The sequence below is a fragment of the Drosophila arizonae genome, chromosome X, assembly GCF_054131065.1.
Source record: "Drosophila arizonae isolate 15081-1271.41 chromosome X, UAZ_ARI_1.0, whole genome shotgun sequence".
In the NCBI taxonomy this organism is placed as follows: domain Eukaryota; kingdom Metazoa; phylum Arthropoda; class Insecta; order Diptera; family Drosophilidae; genus Drosophila; species Drosophila arizonae.
In genome coordinates, this window is record NC_142927.1 from 18,977,534 (window position 1) to 18,991,476 (window position 13,943).

A 13,943-nucleotide genomic window follows, 5' to 3' on the forward strand; every position below is an offset into this window, starting at 1 on the left:
TGCACCCATGCAGGCCATTCTGTTGCTGACAGCGTCTTTATAAAGTTTCAGGCAGTTGCCTTATTTACTCGGCCCGCTCACAGCTTTTGTGCCAATGACAATTTCATAGCCATCGATTTATAGCTGTAAAATGCAATGAGTCTCAAATACTGCTCCGAGTACTTCCTTTCAGTCAAATTCGAGTGAAATCTGTAGCTGTGTGCCTCGTGTGTGCGAGAAAGACGAGATTCTTCAGCGTTTTGATTTGAGTAGCGATCGTGCGATCGTGTCATCACTTTAAAACTATAGAAAATGAACAAAATACAAAAAAAAAAAAAAATAATAAAAAATAAAAAATAGACGAAATCATCTAGTTTCTCGAGCTGTTAGCTGATACCACGATCATGCCACAATTACAAAAGGCATCGGAAATTTGAAGAAATCATCGACGATGGGGGAAACGTTAGGCGATCTGTGAAAATCCCATAAGCTCAGAGTAGGTTGTATCAGAGCTAACTGATCAGTGCTTTGCCTTAGATCTATGTGGATCTCTGTAGATCAGTGACCTATAACCGTGGCTGAATTATATTCAATTATTTTGTATAAATATTTTGTTGGGCCAAGCACTGATATATCAAGGTCTTTGGATAACATTTAAAGTCCATAAGTGGCAGCTGGAATACTTCAGAGTTGTTCGCAGCTGAGATCAGTGATCATGCTTTACACAAATGCTCAGATCTGCGAAGATCTGAAAAAGAGAAATGTTAAAGAGGTCATCTATTTATTCGAGCTGATATCTGATGAGGTCAACGGCATCACCAAGACAAGAAAAGATCAAAAATCACATAAGCTTAAAGTGGGTTGAGCAAGAGACAAATATTATACATTTGTTTAGCTATTTCTCTGTTAGATCAGTGACCCGCCAGTGTGGCTAGATTGTATTTGAATTGTCAATACAAATTTAAATACAAAGTTAAAAAAATATTTTTTATTTTTTGTTGGAGCTAAGCTTTAGTTTCAAGGTCTTTGGATAACAATTTAAGTCGATAACTGGCAGCTGGACTACTTCAAAGCTGTTTGCAGCTGAGATCATGGCTTACATAAAATATATATAGATATATGCTGTTCAGTTAGATCAGTGAAGATCACATGTAATCGTTGCTTTAAGCAACAATGTAAACTTAACAACGACCAGCCAGGCTATTGCCACAGCGCTGCATTGCAGCTGCATGCTTCAAGTGTCGATCACTGATCGATGCGAACAGCTTTGGTTGGATTCGTGCATCAAGAGGATTGCGCGATCATTGAAATCACCATCGATCAGCATGTAGCATCAGCATCTGTTAAGTTTTAACACTTGAAATCCAAGGCATATATAAGTATATATCTATAACTATATATATATATATATTTCAGATACATATCACGTAGGCATTGACCTCAAACTGAAATATTTCATAGACGGCAGGCAGGCAGGCCAATTGCCCAATTACGAGCGATGAATGTGGTACGCACGATGCACGAGCCACCCAATTGGTGGATGAGTTGTTAGTTGCTTATGATTTTTGGCTTATTTGTTGTATTTTGTTGGCTTTAACATTCGGCTTTGTTTTATTTGGAGGGCTTAATTAGCGCACGACCTCAAGGTCTGCCTGGCCAAATTTCATATATGTACATATGTGAGTGTGTGTGTGCTCTGACCCGTGCGATAGGCCAGAAACGTATCTATAGCAGCGATTAAGCCAAAAACTGAATGCCCAGGTTATATCCAACCTGTAGATATACGTATATATATATTTGTATATTATGTTGGGCATTGCACAAGCGGCAGCTACATTAACGTAATCATCGCGATGATGATAAATATCAACAGCAACAGCAACAACAGCAATAATCACAATAACTTTATCATCAGCATCTTGTGCATCATCATCAGCAGCAACAACAACAGCAACCACAACAACATCATCCTCATCTAGTTCATTTCTTCGACCACATTTCGCAGTCATAAAAGAAACTTTTACTTTTTCGTTGCAAATAATGCAAAATAATTGGAGGAGCAAACAATGCAGAGCTCTTGTCTACGTTGCTGTTGTTGCTGTTGTTAACTGTTGTGTTGCCATTGTTGTTGCTGTTGTAGGCACGACCCAAAACGTTTAATTTGCGGCCAACAACAACAACAACAACAATGGCAATAGCAATAACAGCAGCAGCGAAGCAACTCCAATTGCCAATTCGATTTCTGCAATGTAAAATTGTAAACAAACCAACCGCAACGAGCAGCCAATGCAAAACATCTTCACCGACTCCGACTCCGACTTCGACTTCGACTTCGACTTCGACTCTGACTCCTAATCATGCTCGCCTCTTCTGGCAGAGCGCTGCACAATCCTCGCACTACTCATTAGCCAGAGCAGCGGAGCCCGTTGCTCAGACAACGAAGACGCTGACGCCGTGCGGCTCATTGGGGCACTCCTCTATGGCTTGGCTCTGCCGCACGTTTTGGGCCGCGTTGCAACTTAGCGCTCCTGCCGGCGAAATGTCAAAGTGACAAGCTTTTTATTTGCACAACATGGTTGAGAGCGGGGCAAAGGGGCCAGCCAATGGTTGGGTAGGGGCGCTCGGTAGAGGTGAGCCGCATAAATGGCAGGGCTCGCCGCCATGGCAGAGACTGCGGCTACTACGTAATTTAAAGAGACAGAGGCGGCAACCTTGCCAGTTCAGGAAATTATTCGCATACAATTATCGATGTGTGGGAAAAGACTGTGAATCGATAAACAAGACAATTTGAGGAAATATACTAATAACAATGTTTAGCTGCTCAGTTTTGCATTTACGTTAATATCACGATGTGGACAAAATGTAAAGTGAATGTTAAAATATGAAAAAGTAAACATTCAAGTTCGATTAACGACAGGCCTGTCTGTTGGAGCAACTAAACTGCAATGAATATTGTTTTTGGTTAAGTTATCGATGGGCCTAATATTTAGCTATATTTTAAACTAGCATAAGCATCAGCGTTTAGCAGCTAGCTATAGGCCTTGAGTGCTTCATTACAAACCGATATGTTATCGATTGTTGAAGATTAAAGTCTGAAAATGTATTTGTCTAAGTAAATATCACTTATTTGCATAAGTATATTCACTTCCGTTTTATATTCAACAATCATTATTTTTTATATATTCGACATTGTAAAGTATTTGCACATAATTGGATTGGTAAAAACCTGAAGCTCATGAATTATTATATTACAATTAGAACTCTACCCTCTGTTACAAAACATTCTTCAATAAATATAAAAACTACACAAGCATTCGATAAATTATCGATCATAGTGCGCTACTTTCTGAAACGATCAATTACAATTTACAAGTTTTGCTGTACGCTCTAATTTGTTGACTTCCAACGATCAATTTGTAAAATGCCAAATTGCATTTGGCTTTGCTAAGCAACAATCGAAACAATAGCTATTGCTATCGATAACTTTCATAACGAAAGATGGCAGCCGATAAGCAGAGCAAATTTGAGACCGTTTTCATAAAATGTGCTCCACTTTAAGCCACAATCTGATCCAATGCTCCCGTTATGCTATTCCGCTTTGCTAGCTGCTTGACCATCGCCCACTGCTCGAGGCGCAGCAGCAACAACCGAAATATTTTTACTGCACAACAGCTAAGCGGCTTATCAGCAGCGGCAGCAGCAGCAGCAGCAGTAGCCGCAGTGGCAGTGGGAGCAACTGCAGCCAAAAGGCAAACAGAGTGAACGAGTCAAATTGGGGCGATGCGAGGGTGGAGGGGGAGGTGGGGGGGCACGCAGTGCCCACTGGGCAGCAAAAGAATGAAGCAAACGGCGCACAGCGAAAGGGGACGGCCAACATGCTTTTAACATTAATTTAACGTTTTGTATATGCCGCCAACAGCAACGAGAGCAAAGCGACCAGTGACAGCACTTTTTTTTTTCTTTCCAGTTTTCCCTCTCTCTCTCTCCCTCTCACTCTTACTCTCTCTGTCGCTCTCGCGCTGTCTTCAGCGGCTGCAGCTGTATTTGGTATCTGTGTCTGTGCTGCGTGTAGCTACAAGATGTTTGTTTGCCCTGCTTATGAATAATTTGCATTGGACGTTTGTCAACGGCCACACAAAACACGGAGAAGCTGAGCTGTCGACTTGAAAGCCAAAAGCGAGCCCCATTTCCCCATTTTTAAGCCCAATACCCATCAAATGTGGTCCATCAATTGGGTATAATGTTGGGAACTAAAAAAAAAAAAAAATTATGAGTGGAATTTACGAGTTTCTTAGAGAACTTACTGTTAATGTAGATCTTAACTTAAGGGTTTTCTAGGGTAATTCTGAGAGCTCTGTGTGGCATCTGGCTTGTAGTAGGCGTGGGAACTTATATTCTTTAACCTATATTCTAGACTATCTGATATATATATAAAATCATAGTCTTGGTTTGGTTTCTTGTTTGGGATAAGGGAATATACATAACATATAAGAGACTATCACAAATACTTATCAAGATTCATTTTTGATTTCATAGACTCGTTTGCCGAGTATCTTCAGGTCGATCACTCCGAACTGTAGCAGTCTAACGTGTTCCATTTGCCATTCTCTTAGGCAGCGCCTCGGGTGTTTGACTTCAATTTTATTCAGCTGCGGCTGCGTTCTGCGGCTAAGAATTTTGCCATTTTGCAGCCAGTGTTGTTGCTGCTGTTGTTGTTGTTGTTGTTATATATGGGATTTTGGTTTTGATAAATCGCTTTGAAATTTATTTTCGCCCCCTCATCAGCTAGCTGAGTGAGCGAGAGAGTTGCAGTCCAGCTACCCAGTGTCGAGCTGGCCATTTGTCTAGCTAACAGCTTAGCGCCTGCCACGCCCACAGCTGGACAAATGCTGTTGCGATGTCAACCGGTTCAGAATCAGGTTGAATAAGTGTCCGGAATAGCCCACGCCATGAGTGAGCTGAACAGAACTCTGTTCGGCCGAAGCTTGTTTACAGTTATTTGTATCTGCAGCACCCGATAAGGACAGCTGAGCGCGCCTGGCCTCTACTTTGGCCTCTAATTGTCCACACAGACATCAATTGAACGGCTCATAAATTGGGCATTTGTCTTCCCAAACAGTTACATCATGATTTAAAAGGCAGCCGGGCGAGAGGCTCTAGCCCAAACCCTAACCTATCCTATTGGCATATCAACTAAATCGCCTACGCATGCTGCCTGACAGCAATAGATACAATATCTCAAAGATATTTTGCTCAAAGCCCGTGGCAAAAAAGAAATCTGTATCCACGCCGGAAAAAACAGAGCTTAAATATGTGCTAGAGTAAGGAATTTCAAATGCCCTAATAAATATTATATTTATAGGGTATGTATGCATTTTGTATAGTATATATGTAAAGACACAGACAATTATAGAGTATGTATATTTAATATAAGTATATATTTTTTTATTATATTTATTATATGAATATTATATTTCTAAAACATATATATAAATATTTTTAGCGAAGCTCTTGATTTACAGCTTCCTCCAGAGTTTCAAATATACTAAATAGCTATTATGGTCTAACAAGTACAATATATTCACTAAAATATATATACAATTTGTAGGAAATATAATATATGATATTTCTAAGGATTCAATTCTATAGTAGAATCCCGATAATTTGAAATGGTTGCACACAAATTCAAATTATCGAGAATTATTGAGAACGATTTTCTTTCAATGGGATAGATTTTTTTTTATTTTTTATTTATCATGATCTTCGATTTATTGTGACTCAACAGTATATATATATATATATTATATTTATGAGATATATATAAATAATGTTAGGGAAGCTATTGCTCAACTACTTTTTGTTGAGATTTCAGTAATATATAGTGATTCCTTTCAAAACTATGCCAAGAATTTAATAAACTGAAAAAGCAGTGTATCAGAAAAGGAAATGCGAACAGAGGCAAAATGCTCAAGACAATTTATAACAATTCCTTTTCATTTACATGAGCATGGACATCGACTTGGACATGCTCGACGACGCCCTCAAGAAAATTTGCACTATTGAATACTTTGTAAGCGATTTTGGCAATAACAAATGCGCTGTCGGTCAATAGAGGGCCAATAACAAATTGGTTAGCTACTTATGTATTACACACACACACACACACACACACACACACACACACTCACATGCATAACATATATTACACATATTACTATTATTATTTATTTTATATTTTCTGTATTATTATTATGGAAAATGTAAATGAATAATACTTGAAAATCGAAGGCAGCTGGCGTCCCCACGGCACCCCAAGGCCAGCTATTGCCCATTGTGTGACCCTCATTCGGTCTCCGATGAACCAAAAAAATAACAAATATATACATATATATATGATGTGTATGTGTGTGCGTGTGTGTGTGTGTGTGTGTTTGTATAAAAAAGGACTGCGACTCAGCAGTCAAGAAGATAAACAGCTTTTGATTGCGTTTCGCTCTTGTTTCGTCGGAGCTCCCTGCCCCTCACTCAGATTTTTTTTGCTTTTTGTGTTTTTAGGGTTCGGAGTTTTCCTCTCCCTCTCTCTCTCTCTCTCGTTATCGTTTGCCTTGTCGTTTAGGGATCGCCCCTTGTCAATGTAATTGCATAAGTGTAAAACGGTAAATAGAAGTATATACAAGGCATTCGACGCCTGTGGTGAGAGCTGCGGGCAGCGGTCCAATATACATATATAAATATATATATATGAGTAGTATTCCTATTACCCATTTCCTATGCGTATTTATTATCTCCTTTTCTTTTCTTGCCTTTTTTTTTTTTTTTGCCTAGTTAATAATTGGCCTGTAATTGCGTGTAGCAATTAGTGATAAGGCTGGCTCAGTTTTTGGAGTGTTCTCTGATAAGCTGAAAGTATAAAAATATGGATTTAATTGGGACTATCCGACTGGGCGCTACCCTTAACTCTGCGAAGGGGTAAAGGTTTCAACAATTTTACATATATTTACATTGATTACACAGACGGACAGACATACGAACAAGTCTATATCGAGTAAGCCTATTGTTCTGCCACGCCTCCTTCTGGGCATTATATACAGTTTCCTAAGCCTATTAGACCCTGAAATCCAATTTTCCATGGGTTCAGGGCATATAAATTTGCTGTTTGATTTTTTTTTTATTTATTTATTTTATTTATTTTTTTGCCAATTCAGACTTGTGCGATCTAATGAAGAGATGTTTCGATTCCATTTCATTTTCATTAATTTCACTCTTAATTGGGATATTATTAAGAGTGAAGTTGATGAAAATGAAATGAAATCGAAACGTCTCTTAATTGTCTGCATTGTGAACAGTCAAGAGTAAAGAGTCAAGCTGAATTACTAGACCTTTACTAATTAGCTATTAATACTTATGCAGAAAACAGCTGAGATGAAATTGTAAAGAGAGCAGCAAGCCCCACGAAAACAAAATCGACTAACAACTCAGTATTTGGAACAGATCACTTATATAAGAACATATAGATGCTTGATATCAGATTAAGGCATCTGCAATAGTCGCGATAGTTTAGTGATATCTACTATATCAATATAGAATTAATTCCTTATAACAATTAAATACATTAAATTAAATTAAATTAAATTAAATTAAATTAAATTAATATAGACTCGAAAATGTATATCAATCTTAGAGTTATACCAGGTCAGTTTATAAAAATTTAATTTTTACGGATTTTTTGCTGTTTTAGATGATATTTGGCTATAAAATATAACTGTTTGGCAAATAGTTCCAAGTTTATTCTCATAGTATAAAGACTTAGTTGCAGTTTTTTGCCTGCCATATATACATATATGCTAAGCTAGTCTAGCCTAGCTTAGTTTAGTCTTGTCTGGTCTAATCCTGTCTAGTCTTGTCTATTGTCTTGGCGAAATATCTCATAGTTGCTGCCCACTTTATATATTTTTATATGTATTTTGTCTGCCTAATCTTATATCAGCTGCGGTGACGTAGACTCAATTGAAGAAGAACCTACGAACCCATGTATTATTTAGATAGTACTTTCTTATTATACATACTTATTTAGCATGTATATGTTTGCCAAAGCTATTGTTGCTGTTTCCCTTCTCCTTTCCCTTTCTCTGAATAGAGCATAAATTTCATATTCAAATATCTCTTTGCAGCTCATCGGACTTTGATGATTCACACACATAATATACACATATATGTATATATATGCATATAGATTATCGTCTATCATTTACTACATCGAAAACACCTCGATTTGTGATGTGAATGAAATTTTTCAATATTTATTTATGAAAGCGCTTTAAAAGCGTTTAGCAAGGTGTAATGAAAAGGCTTCACACATACACACACACACACACACACACACACACACCTGGGCCTAATTTCGTACACTCTCTGCTAATCAAGCGTTTATAAAGTGTATTAAACACATCTTTGTGTGAGTGTGTGTGTGAATATGTTATATATGGCACATAAATTGTTTACATGTTATCGCTTATCGCCTGCCACTTATCGGTTATCGCTCTGCTTCCTCAACCTCTTTCGAATCATTGCCCAATTTCAATGAATATCATGATGAAAAATGAAAGTGGCGTTAATTTCAATCAGATATACATATATATACTTGTAAATATATATATATAAATGTGTTATTTATTAAACCTATCATTTGGTTGCTATTAGTTGCTCCCATTGTTGTTGTTGTTGTTGCTTTCAGCGGCTCGCATTTGAAATGCCGTTAATAGTTGTTATTGCTTTTTGCCAGTTGGCTGCTGAAAGCGCTCAGCAAGCAAATGCCGCCTAATCAATTTATCGCATCCACGCCACGCCCCCTTCCTGCCTCAATCGCCACGCGATGCGCAGTGGATTGCATTTGAAAGCGCTGTTAACCTCCCCTCGCGTTCTCTCCCTCTCCCTCTCAGCAGCAGCAGCAGCCAGTTGCAGTTTTAATTAAGTGTTTAATTAATGATGATGATGATGATGATGATGATGGTGCTGGGCATCGATGGCAATGTCGTTTGACCACGTGATGTGGGCACCCTGGACAGCCGACAAATGCCAATGAGTTTTGCATATGTGAGTGCAATGGGATTAACAGATGAGATCAGGCTGACCGCAGCTGCACTCTCTCTCTCTCTCTCTCTCCCCCTCTGTCATCCCCTCCCTCTCTCTCTCTCTCTCTTTCTATCTGTCTGTCTGCATGCGTTGATTGACTCACATCCACTAAAACGCTCTTTAAATTTAAATCACAAATTGTGATTAGATTGCGAAATTGTCGCTGATTCGAGTAAATTCTGCGGGCATTTCAAAGTTTTTTTTCTCCCTTTACTTTTTTTTTATAAATATTTTGAATTAATGCGTTATTATTACAGTGTGATTAAATTTAATATTCGAGCTCGAAACTCGTGTTTATTGTAATGCAAATTTGTGCTCGAGTGAAAAGTAGATTTCTTGTTTTCGCACTCTCGTTAGCTTTTCCCTTGGCCCGCTGGAAATTTCGTTTCTTTGCTTGCTCTCTTTTATTTTGTGTTTTCTTTTTTTCTGTTTTTGGCTGATTAGCGCACCTTTTGCCGCTCATTGCGCTGTCCCCTTTCACCTGATTGGCGCTGTATGCTTGCCTGCTATCTGCTCGTCAACCTTGCCACACATTTTCGTCTTAATTTTCAGCTGCATTAAAAACAAATGCAATTTTCACTTTTCATACCTATAAACATACATACATACATATATACACGACTTACAAACGCCCATGGCTCAGTGGCTGTCAGACTGACTGACTGACTGACTTGTAGTCAGATGAGTGTGTGTGTGTGTATGTGTATGTGTGTGTGCAAGTGTGTAAGTGTGCGTTGTTTGCTTGCTTGTTTGTTTGCCTGTTTGTCTGTTTTTCGGCGCTGTTTGCTTTCTGTGCGCACGCTCCGCTTGCAAACATTGCGCATACGCCGCGTTGGCAAAAGTAAAATCAAAAGTCGCCATCTGCTGCGTGTGTGTCTGTGTGTGTGTGTGTGTGTGTGTGTGTGTGTGTGTGCGTGTAAAAATTGTGAAAAGCGTATCTGGAGCAGAAAATGTAATGTGTCTGCGGCCCGCCGGCAAGCCAAACTGTGCTTCTTATCCACTGCCTCTGCCGCTGCCGCAGCTTCTGCCGCTGCCGCAGCCACTGCTTTTATCTCTGCTTTACTTATTTATGTGCATAAAGCTCCATTTAAATTATATTTCTTTACTTTTCGCTTACGTTTTTAGTGCGATTAATTAATCTGCGCACAGCGCTCACGTGAAGACTTCAAAAGAGATTGATAGACAGAGAGGGATTGTGTATGTGAAAGAGAGAGGGAGAGAAGGAGAGCGAGCTAGTCCAATACGATTTCGGCTCAAAGCTAAGAGTGATAAGACTTCAGGCAGCGATACTCGAATGGCTGCCGTGCCTTACGCTATGCAAATAGATAAGAATTTTGGTTGTTACTTTCTTATCAGCCAAGGTCGAGCAGAGCATCAAACGCGATTTATGCACGGGCTGAATCCGAATCAAGGCTAGTTAATAGTTCTTCCAAAGGCGTCACATTAGATAAATATAATAAAACCATAAATTGTGATATAATCAATATTATCAGTTTATCATTGGCAAGCCCATTTGCCTGGAGTTTCAGTCTAACATATGATATTTTGATTACCCTATAAAAAACAATTAGTCAAAAATGTTTCAAATCATTTGTTAAGTTAATTTTCTATAGTTTGTTGTTTATTTACTTTTTGCTGAAGACCATCAAATGTCGAGCGGTGTGCGATAAGATCGTCATAAATTTGGGCGCATAAACATATGTCCTCACGGAAAATAACCAAAACGATAAGCTAGATAAACTTGTGCACGTAGATTGTACTGCACTATTGTTGGCCCGAAAATCTAACTGAAACTAAGTGGATTTCTATTCATTCACGAAAAATGTAATGCGTATCTTATCTTTGAATCTATAAATGGTTTATTTTTGTTTTTAATCAATTGATTTATTGACTGACTAAATTCGCTGTTGGATTAAAAATGGACTTGCTTATTTGCGGATAAGCAAATACGAATTGTTAAAATTTATATACCCTAGCCCTACTGAAAATAGGAAATCAAGATGGGTTTGGTATGTGTATAACAGAAATAAGGGCAGAATGAGGCTTGACATTAAGTTACGACGAGCTGAGTCGATTTGGAATAATCCATTCCTCTAATCTTGTTTGAACGCGACGATCTCAGAAACTACAAGAGCTAGAAACTTGAAATTTTGGCTGTATATCCCTGCATAGGCTGTGCAGTTTGAATTTGTTTTTAAATATCGATAACTATTCCAGTTTTTGGGTTATCGATTAAAAACTATATCAAATATCAGTTAGAGCTAGACTTTTCAAAAAATTTAAATATAAAATTAATTTAAAAGTTTAAATTGCATAAAATAATCGCATAATGATTGAAATATTAGTTCTTCGAAGGTATGAAATGCACAGAATACATGCAGGATGATGCAAAAATATATGCATATGTATAAGAAATTTCAAATATAACGGATAAGATCAATTTACTCTGTCGGTTAGCGGGTGGGTGCAGAGATTTCGAATATGATTTGGCTCTGCACATATGACTAATAATGTTTTCTTTTGTTTTTTGTCTTACAGGTCGACTCTTATATGTGAAGTTGCATGCACAGAGAACTGGAATAATAAACAGAGGCAAGACAACGAGCCAACCAGTTGCAGACGTGGCTAATTGCGAGTAAGTCGTCAAATGTAATTTCTTTATAAAAGTAGATTATAAATGCATATAGATGTGTAATACATGTATATACTATACGTATATATGTATATGTATAGTATATTTAAAGATAGACATCAACTGTGGGGTGTCTTGGTTTTGTTTTTGTGCTTGTTGTTGTTGTTGTTGTTGTAGAAATGGGCAAGGCCGGTTGGCGCGTCAAGCTGCTGCTGCTGGTGCTGCTGCTGTTGCTGCTGCTGCTGTCGCTGCCGGGTGGGGGCCAGCAGGCGTCGTGAAAATTTTGCCTGCGCCAACACTTCATGTAAATCGCATAACACGACAGCCAAGGCGATGGCGATGGCGATGGCGACAGCTTGCTTGACTAGCTCAAAGTCCAACAGCAACAGCAACTAGAAATGTACAGCAATAACAACCACTGCAGCGACAACGACAACGACAACGACAACTACAACAGCAACGGCAACGGCGAGTCGTCTAACTTGTCAGATCGCGTGCCAAGAAATAATAATGAAGAAAAATCGTGTTACTTAGGCCTGGGCCGAAGGCAGCAACAGCAGCTTCAGCACTTTATGCCTAATAATAATACAACAGCAGCAATGAACAACAATTGCAGCGACAGCAGCAGCAACAATAACAACTACAACAACCATCTCCTTTAACTTCTATGCAGCCCCCTGTGGCCCTGCCTTGCTTTGTTTGTGTTTCTGTTTTGGCTTTTTGTGTCATGCGCCTGCGTGCCGTCTGATTAGCGTGCATCGAGATATGCTCCTCATGCCACAGCCTTGCCCCGCCCCGCCCTGCCGTGCCCTGCCATAGACTGCATTTACCTCAAATTACAGCGCTGCTTGACAATAGACGATTTGCAGCACATCCGTTCGCCATGCCAATGAAGCGTCTAATGTGGCAAGTTAATTCACAACTCGAATCATTGCCAAGAAATTCTCAATGCCTGACGCACTTTGAAGGAGTTAAACTTCGGTCTATTGTTTTGCATATCGCTTAGCTTTGTCAATAGACGACGCTTTGCTGGCCAAGATCAAATTTGATTACAGTTTAGACTGCTTTGAATGTGGAATAGCAGCTAAGACTTGAGGGAATATTCAGGTTCGTTTACTTACTGAAGGAATATGTTGAATGTCGAATCGTCCATCGCTTCGACTGTCTGTCGAGCCAATCTAAAGAAATTTAAAGTTTGAACATAGATACGCTCGTCTGGAGTAGCATTAAAATGTTTTACAATACGCCTAATTAGGGCGTGGTATATTTAAGAAATACCTAAAGAGCTCAGATTTATAATATGAATTGGGTTGAAAACCAAAACTCAAAAATATATAATATATAATATAGAATTAAAGAATTTTAGAAATGGAAGCCTTAAAATACAATAATAATTGAATTACGTTAATCCTTTCTTGAAAACGAGTATTCTATTCCTTTCAGCTCATATAGAATTTCCTCTGCATATTGAACAACTGCAATGTTTCCAGTATCACATGATATTTTCCAATTAATTTCTATCCTAGTCCATGCCCCGAATATTATGCATAATTATATTATTATCCAGCGGAAAATTGAATATTTAAACACTTGCAAATATTGAATATTTAAAGTTTGCATTAATCAATAATAAAATTAGAGAAAAATTGCTAAATCGCGGCCTGTGGAAAAATGTCCGGCTTTAGGGTCTATAATTTCAATGTGCGTGACTGCCATAATGCGGATGACGAGGGCCAGGCAGCCCACTAATGGGCTATTAAGCGTTTACGGATAATTGAGATGTGATGGTATGTGAGTGCGAGTGTGTGTGCGTGCGTACTTCCATAAAGAATCGAGCGCAGCTGGGCTTCAATACGGGAGGTTGATGCTCAATGCAAAAATATTAATCAATAGTTATGCATGATTAGGCATCGAATATTTATCCATATATGTACATTATTTTCATGGTAATTGATGTAATTAATGAAATGCGCACTTATCTTATTAGCCATATTAATTATATTTATCTACCAAGTTGAATCCAGTTAAAGCTCCACAATATCATCCTATGATTGTGTCTTCTCTTCAAGCAAATCCAATTTGAAAATACATTTGTACGCACTTTCTGTTTTTCTTTTCTTGCTACACTAGTAATTAGCTTTTCATGGCAAATTTATTGTTGAAAAGTTTTCGTGGCTTGGCTTAGGCAAATGCCAACTAT

General features: G+C 38.4%; 1 protein-coding gene across 1 annotated transcript in view; it reads left to right on the top strand.

The window, feature by feature from the left end:
- LOC108619370 (uncharacterized) overlaps window positions 1-13,943 on the top strand; it is a 110,095-nt gene that overhangs the window by 12,465 nt on the left and 83,687 nt on the right. The window contains exon 2 of the mRNA XM_018015928.2: window positions 11,650-11,746. The gene's annotated coding sequence lies outside the window, so the exon portion shown is untranslated. The remainder of the gene's footprint in view (window positions 1-11,649; window positions 11,747-13,943) is intronic.